This window comes from Sceloporus occidentalis, unplaced genomic scaffold (genome assembly GCF_023333645.1).
Source record: "Sceloporus occidentalis isolate IW3139 unplaced genomic scaffold, rSceOcc1.0.p SCAF_9, whole genome shotgun sequence".
NCBI lineage: Eukaryota > Metazoa > Chordata > Lepidosauria > Squamata > Phrynosomatidae > Sceloporus > Sceloporus occidentalis.
This window is the reverse complement of record NW_028316989.1, coordinates 21,735,661-21,744,025: the sequence shown is the minus strand read 5'-3', so window position 1 is coordinate 21,744,025 and position 8,365 is coordinate 21,735,661. Positions and strand designations below refer to the sequence as shown.

The 8,365-nt window shown below is 41.1% G+C and overlaps 1 protein-coding gene across 1 annotated transcript in view; it reads left to right on the top strand.

Moving 5' to 3' along the window:
- The first annotated feature begins 1,538 nt into the window (after positions 1-1,538).
- Positions 1,539-8,365, top strand: part of KCNJ5 (potassium inwardly rectifying channel subfamily J member 5) — a 63,365-nt gene continuing 56,538 nt past the window's right edge. The window contains exon 1 of the mRNA XM_089537650.1: positions 1,539-1,885. The gene's annotated coding sequence lies outside the window, so the exon portion shown is untranslated. The remainder of the gene's footprint in view (positions 1,886-8,365) is intronic.

Below are 8,365 nucleotides of genomic sequence, written 5' to 3'. Positions count from 1 at the left end.
CTAAAGAGCTGCAGCCAGGCTGTTAACTGGGGCAGGTTACAGAGACCACACAACACCTTTGTTGAAACAGCTCCATTGGCTGCCAGTTTGTTTCCGGGCACAATTTAAAGTTCTGGTAATGACCTATAAAGCCCTATATGGCTCAGGTCCATGCTATTTGGCAGACTGTATCTACTTGTATGAATCAGTCCAGCCCCTGAGATCCTCTGGAGAGGCCCTTCTCTCTGTCCCATCACTATCACAAGCACGGTTGGTGGGGACGCGAGAGAGGGCCTTGTTGGTGGCTGCCCCTAGTCTCTGGAACTCCCTTCCCAGGGAGAGCAGAGTGGCTCCCTCTTTGTTGGCCTTTTGCCGGCAGGCTAAGACCTACCTGTTTAGACAGGCTTTTAAAACAGAATAGTTGTAATTGGCTGTGGTGTTGTTTCATTTAAAAGTGTTTTATACAGTTTTATCTTTTTTTAAAAAATGCATTTTATTCTTTTAATAACTATCTATTTTAACACTGTAATTCTTTTTTTAAATGTACTTCATTTCTATGTTTTAAATTGTATTATGGCAAAGCCGCTCTGTGTCCCAGTTCTGGGAAAAGAGCGGGATACAAATAAATATAATAACAATAGCAATAACAATAATTCTTTTTGTGAAGTCGAAGGCTTTCGTGGTCGGCATCCATAGTCTTTTCTGGGTTTTTCGGGCTATGTGGCCATGTTCTAGAAGAGTTTCTTCCTGACGTTTCGCCAGCATCTGTGGCTGGCATCTTCAGAGAAGTACGCCATAGGCAGGTTTACTCTTATATATGTCTTGTTTTATGTACAGCGCTGTGCAAATCTACAGCACTATATAAATAATAATAATAATAATAATAATAATAATAATAATAATATGCCAGCCACAGCTGCTGGCAAAACATCAGGAAGAAACACTTCTAGAACATGGCCACATAGCTTGAAAATCCCACAAAAAACTAATAATTCTTTTTGCTTGTTTGTTTGCAGAAATAGAGGGACAGACAGCATCTGCACGCACGCAAACACTGTACTCATCCTCAGCTGCTGCATGCCATCCATCTCCTGCTTTCTTGAGATCCATCTCCCATCTGCTAAGGAAGAGGATGAAGACGAGGACAAGGAGGATAGGCCTACTGGGGAGCAGAAATCCTTGTGGTTCATTAGGTGGGCTTAGAATGAGAGCTACAGAACTGGCAGCAAGGGATGCTTTCTAGCTAGAAAGTACAGGCATCTTGTTTTATCAAGGCAACTGATGTCTAATCTCTTTCCAGCCACTCCCCCGGCCATCAGATAGGGCATTGGTCCTATCTGTGCAGCCTCTAATGCAAAGCATCCAAACCCCTTCTTTCTCTAGTCTCCCCCCTCTAGCTCCACTTCCACCTTTTCTTTCCCTTCCCTTCCCTTGCCTTCATGTTCATTCAGAACAGATGATGCTCTGATCACATGGACCCATCAACCTCCCCTCCCTTCCCCTCCCCTCCAGCCTTTTAAATAGCTATATTACACAGAGAATTCATTTGTACTATACACTCAGAGAGAAAGGGGGAAGAGAGAGCAGCAGCAGCAGGAGGCATGGAGAGGGAAATTTAACAGGCAAACATGACAGGGAGGTTTAGAGATGAGGTTTGACAGAGCTCTCTGGAAGAGCAGGGGTGGCTAAGAACAGGGGGGCGTGAGCAATGGTGCTCCCTGCCTCTTTTGTTGTAGCAGGCACAAGGCAAAAGGGCCAGCCAGAGGAGTCTTGCTGCAGAAAATCTCTGGAGAGGTTGATGGCATGGACTGGACAATCCGAGAGCATCTCTTTTGCCTTCAGCCCACCTTTGGGGTCACCGCCAGCAGCCCTCCAGCATGTCTTATGATGGAATTCCCAATTCCAGGTAAGGCACCTCCTCTGGAGTGTTTATTTCTTCATTTATTTCTCTGCTCCTTTGGTGAAGGAATCCTGGAGAAAGCAAGAAACGATAAGATCAGCCAAGGAGGGAAGAATCATTACCCTCTTACCCCCTTCATCTCCCTGCTAGCTTCTTCCAATGTAAGCTGTGCTCTGTTCTTAAATCTAGCAAGGCCCAAAGATCAGAAAAGTATGCAAAGTTACCCCATGTTAGAATTAGCTCTGGAGCATCCAGAATTGAAATATGGGTCTGCAATGAATTCACAATTTAATTAGAAATGCAAAGAAAGTTTTAGCTTATCTTTTTAAATGGCAGGCTGTAATATGCAGAGCTCACTGGTATAATTGGAGATACTCTGGATGTATTATTCCATGATCATTCACCTTACTCTAATCCTGTAGATGGCAATCTGTGTCACTTCAAAATGTAGTAAACCAGCCTTGATACGGCTGTGCTCTCTCTCTCTCTCTCATGCCACCCTGGACCTCTGTTCTGAAGTCCTGTCCTGATAGCCCTGGCAGAGATTCATGACAGTACAATGTGACAGTCATTCATACGGATTAGATAAAACCGTATATTTGAACCTCCATCAATGAAGGCACTATACCTCCAAATGCCAGATACTGGTGCTATGTAACTGGGAGGAGATATACCTTCTATGCCGTGCCTCTGGGTTTTTGGAAAGCTATGGTTGTATTCTGTCTATCAAAATCTTATACTACAGTGAGTGTTTGGGGTGATACACCTGGGGATCTTCTTATGTTCCTGAGCAGCTGAAATGACCATTTGGAAGCAGACAGTAGGTCTTTTCAACAGTCTGGATGATCCCAGGGATTAGAAAATAAAAGTGACACTTAAAAAGAAAAACTGTGTGATTACAAGTATGTATGTTTGTGTGTGTGATGTGAATGTCCTTTTCAACTGTAAGGTGAGATGGGAGCCAGAAGCAAGACCAACCATTGTAATCTCATCAGATTGCAACATTCAAATCTTAAATATCTAGATCCAATTTCTCTTTCATTTATGGACCCAAAATATGGTCTGTGACTGTCCTCCCAAAACAGTTGTTGTTTGCACCACAAGGGTGTTGTAGGAGGGAATTTATCCATTCCCCCTCCCCACAAACACCCACAACTTCCCTTCTTCCATGAAATAATTTAGCCTTGCAGTTTTGACTTTCTGCTGAAAGGAAGCCTGAGTGTATTTCTGTATATTTGCTTGCATGTATTCCATGTTATTGTGGATTCTTTCCTTCCTCCTCTGTTCTTTCATCTGCCCTGGTCCAGACCTAGCTATCTGATTTGTAGGATTTATAGGGAGACTTCTCTAATCATAGATGAAACAGGAGTGGGTCTGATTTTTAGAGAGAAAATAGGAACTGAACCATCTCTGCACCCCGTCACTCCTTCCTCCTAGTCTTTCCTCTTGACACACCTCTTCCAGATATAGAGGCATCAGGTTGAGAGGAGGCAAAACCACAAGTCAGAGATTTTAGCAATTGTCTTTTTGCTCTGAGAGCCAGACCCCTGCCCTTTTACGCATGGCCAGCAACAAGCCAGATCTCCTTTTATCACATATAGTATTATAAACATCTTGGCGTAAAGATTGCTTTTGTGTAGGGCGGGGATCATGTTCTTCTGTGAACTGCTAATACATTCTTGCTACTAGGTGTTTTTTTAAATATCTTTTTAAAATTAAGAATTTTAAAGATTTTTTTTTAAAAAAAATAGTGCGTGTTAAATATAAGTGCTATTGACATGGCAATAATGATCGTGATTTATATCAGTGTTGGAGATATGCAAATTATTATTGTTCTTCTACTGATCTAGATAAGACTTTAGACCCACTTGGACATCCAAGCACATGGGGGTGTGTATGAGTGCAAACATACTTTCTGGCTTTTTCTATGTGCTGGAAGGAAAACATTGACAGTAGGAAGGAGTCTGAACTGATGCAGCTTCTTTGGGTTCTCAGTCTTCCAGGGGGCTATCAGTGAACAAGGTCCCATTCTCTTTCCTAAAATGACATGTGCTTTAATATGCAAACACAGTTGTAAGTGTTTAGATGCAGGGCTGGTCTTATCACTAAGCATAGAGAGGCGTTGTCTGAAACATTTAGGGCCCTTCCACACTACACAGTTAGAGCACTATGATTCCATTTTAACTGCCCTGACTGAGTCCTATGGAATCCTGGGCTTTGCAGTTTGGTGAGGCATTAGAGCTCTCTGGCTGAGAATTTGAAATACTTCTCCCTAAACTGCAAAAGAGAACTAGAGTGGTCTAGTGATTTCAGTATTGGTCTAGGACTCTGGAGAACAAGGTTTGAATCCCCACTTGACCACAGAAACTCTCTGAGTGACCTTTGCAAGTCACACTCTCTCAGTCTCAGAGGGTAGCAATGGCAAATCCCCTCCGAAGGAACTTGCCAAGAAACTCCCATGATAGGTGCCATAAGCCAGAAACGACTTAAAGACACAAAATGACAATAACAAACAACATATCCCAGGATGAATCACAGCGCTATAATTGTGTAGTGTGTGAAAACACCCTTAGATAGCTTAGGTCCAGGGTATCTGATAGTTTAGCATGCTGTATCTCCATGCAGGAGTTTTCTAGGCCCTGAAATCATCATCGGTAGCACTTCTATCAGTCCCACCACCTTGATATGAATGGTTGGTGGGGACATGAGACAGAGCCTTCCTGGTGCTTGCCCCTAGGATCTGGAACTTCCTTCCTTGAGAGGCTAGAATAGTTCCCTCCTTGCAGTCTTGCAGTCAGCAGCCAAAAACTGTTTTATCCTGACAGGCTGAATGTTTTTAAATAAAAGCCTCTTAAGAGGCTGCTGAAATTTTTGTAAATTTACTGATTTCTGAAACTAGATGGGGGACACCTGGCTGAATGAGACTAAATGCGAAAGTGATCTAGGAGTCCAAACAGACCACAAGTTGAACATGAGTCAACAGTGTGATGCGGCAGCTAAAAAGGCCAAAGTGATTTTAGGCTGCATCAACAGAAGTATAGTATCTAGATCAAGGAAAGTAATAGTGCCACTGTATTCTGCTTTGGTCAGGCCCCACCTGGAATATTGTGTTCAGTTCTGGGCCCCACAATTTGAAAAAGACATTGAGAAACTGGAGCATGTCCAAAGGAGGGAGACTCAAATGGTGAAGGGTCTAGAAACCATAAAGCCCTGTGAGGAATGACTGAGGGAGCTGGGGATGTTTAGCCTGGAGAAGAGAAGGTTAAGAGGTGATATGATAGCCTTGTTTAAATATTTGAAGGGATGTCATATTGAGGAGGGAGCAAGCTTGTTTTCTGCTGCTCCAGAGACTAGGACCAGGAACAATTGATGCAAGCTCCAGGAAAAGAGATTCCGCCTCAACTTTTGGAGGAACTCCCTGACAGCAAGGGCTGTTCGACCGAGGAACACGCTCCCTCAATGGAGGATGATGGAGTCTCCTTCCTTGGAGGTCTTTAAACAGAGACTGGATGGCCATCTGCCAGGGATCCTTTGACTGAGAGTTCCTGCATGGCAGAATGGGGTTGGACTGGATGGCCCTTTTGTCTCTTCCAACTCTATGATTCTTTGATTTTTAATTTATGTTTTAAATGGATTGTTGTCGACCATTTAATTCCATTTTGATATTGATCTTTTGTATGTTTTGACTGTATTCTCATTTGGAAGTTATTCTGCATCCCAATTCTGGAGGAAAGGAGAAGCACAGATGATGATGATGATGATGATGATGATGGCAACAACAACGAGTTGTTGTTGGGGTTGAGATTAAATAATATTTGCAAACTTTTTCCTTCTCAACAAGAACTCGGTGCCTTTGGTGTAACAAATTAGTCTCCTCCAAAGAAGCAGAGTCGCAACTCCATCCTATTTCAAAAATAATTGAATGCCATGAGATTTTTGCTTTGTTTCTGCCTCGGAGCATGAAAGAAAAAGGCCACTACATTTTTAAAAGGTCTTGTTAGTTTTTAAAATGACAAAACAGTAACTTTTCCCCCAAAATAAATCTTTTGTGGGCAAAAATGTATTTTCTGAGGAGCCCAGTATTTTTCAACAAAAAGTCCCATGGGCAACTTTTGCAAAAGAGATTCAGAGAGATTCCAGAATTGTAAAACAAATGGTTTAAAATGCACAAATTTGCTTACCAGAGATGTTAATTTTTATTTATTCATTTATTTAGCCCTCACATACAGCAATGAAATTAGCAAAGTGTTATATCCCCCCCCCCCCCATTTCCGGTGTCATGTTTTAAAGTTATGTAATTTATTGTGGTTGTATTTTTACTACCAGAGAAAGGGAAATTGTGGGATTAACCTGGATGTAAGAGAGGATGAGTGTTATTTGCTGCTTTACATAGGCAGTGAAGTGTACCTACCAATATAAATGAATATGTGTATGTGTGCATGCGTAATTTTCAAATATAAAGAAAGGACAATGTATTATTTTAAAGGTAAATATAAAGTCAAGTGCATAGATAATGTCCATTGTAATTCCTCTGCTGTTGTTGCTTTGATTAAGGTTTGCTTCCAGTCCCAAAGAAGTAACATGTCTGCAGTTTGATTTAAATTGATTTAAATTTGGAAAAGAAAACTGACTTATTGAAGAATTAAGTCTCATTAATGTCCAAAAGGATTTTAGAGGGATCACTTAACAAACCTATAGGGCATAGAATGAAGAGAGCCAGCATGATGTAGTGATTTGAGCATTGGACTAGGAGCATTGGTCTCTGGAGAACAGGGTTTGAATCCCACTGAGTGAACTTGGGCAAGTCACACTCTCTCAGCCTCAGAGAAAGGCAAACTTGCTCTGAAGAAATCTTGTCAAGAAAATGCCATAAGTTGCCAACAACCTGAAGGCATGCAACGATAACAATAGGGTATAGATTATGGGATCTGAAGTTTAGGGAGAAGCATTTAGACCTCTGGGCCATAGCATTCCTGTGCCTCACCAAAATACAAACTCCAGCACTGCATGGGAATTCGCCATGACAGCTAAAACGGAATCATTGTGCTTTGTCTGAATGATGTGAAAGGCCCTCGGTTTTTAACTTTTAGCCATTGCGGTAGCTACTTGTTCACTGACAGCACTGTATTCTTCAAACTGGAAGCCAGGGGAGTTTGAATTATCCTCACCCAAAGCTTTTGCTGTCCCGCTGGGGACAACTTGACTTTAATATGATTGGAACTCATTGGTCATTTAAGGGCAAACTGCTGTGGATCTTCTTTACAAAGACTACTTGTGATGCTCTCTTTTTCCAAGACCCTGCCAATGAACAAGGCAGAAGGCTAAGTTTCTCTTCATAGTCAATTTAAAAATAAAGCATCTTTTAAAAATAAATATATGTGCATGGGGTTCACTCCTGAATTCCTTTAAGAAATGTGAGATACTTTCTCTGAAAAAGGAAACACTTTACATCACTGACCTCATAAACACAGAATATCAATAGCAGCCATATAAACCTGAACACTTCTTGATTTATGGGACATGAACATGATCATAGCCATCTATCTCTTTTATGGACTATGTGTTCATCAAGCAATCTGGATGCTTTCTCCATTTGTGGACTATGCAATGCCATATTTTCTTCACCTTAGCAAATATTAAATCCACAACTATTATTAAAAGTTAAATTATTCCCAGAACTGATCCCTTTGCAGTTGCTCCTTCATTTATTCATTTATTTGCAATTCTTCGCCTCTGCCTTTATTTGCCTTTCTGTCACAACTGGGACTCAAGGCAACTCCCAACAAGATTAAAAATACATTCAGATGCACTAGAAAAATGGCAATGTTAAAACAGACTGAAATATACCATTGCTTTAAAAGACTGAATTTTCAAAGCAGTTTATGATCTCATTGATTATCCTTTTTTAGCAGCTAATCAATTGCCAAAAACCCACCTCAATAGTAAAAAAAGGTCTTTCCCTATTGTTAAAAAAACCAAACAAACAGGAAGGAGGACAGGTTGTCATCCCTAGAAAGGGAATTTCGCAGCCTGGGAGCAGCTACCAACAAGGCCCTGTATTGTTTTCCCATGAAATATGCCTTTGAGAGAGTCAGTACAGCAACTAAGATGTCTCTTGATGATGGCAGAATCCAGGTAAGCACACATACATCCATCTTTATTGAGTAAGTCTCCAGACCATTTCAAAGAATACAAGATAAAAGGGGGGGCATACATAGTTAAAACTTATATAAAAAGAAATCTCTATAAAATTTAAAATATATGGCTCTGATTATACTGTTCTTGTAATTTGCACAATAATCTATCTGGGGTCCTTTTCTTCTTCTCGCTTTTGTAGAATAGCAGCTTTCACTGTGAACAAGGCAAGCCTAAGAGTAATAAAAGGCTCAACTCCTCGCAATAGCAGAACCAGCTTGCTTTCAGCATCCCTTTCCCTCAAATTTCTGAGGATGGGAGCTAGATCTTGCTCTCTAATACTGTTATATA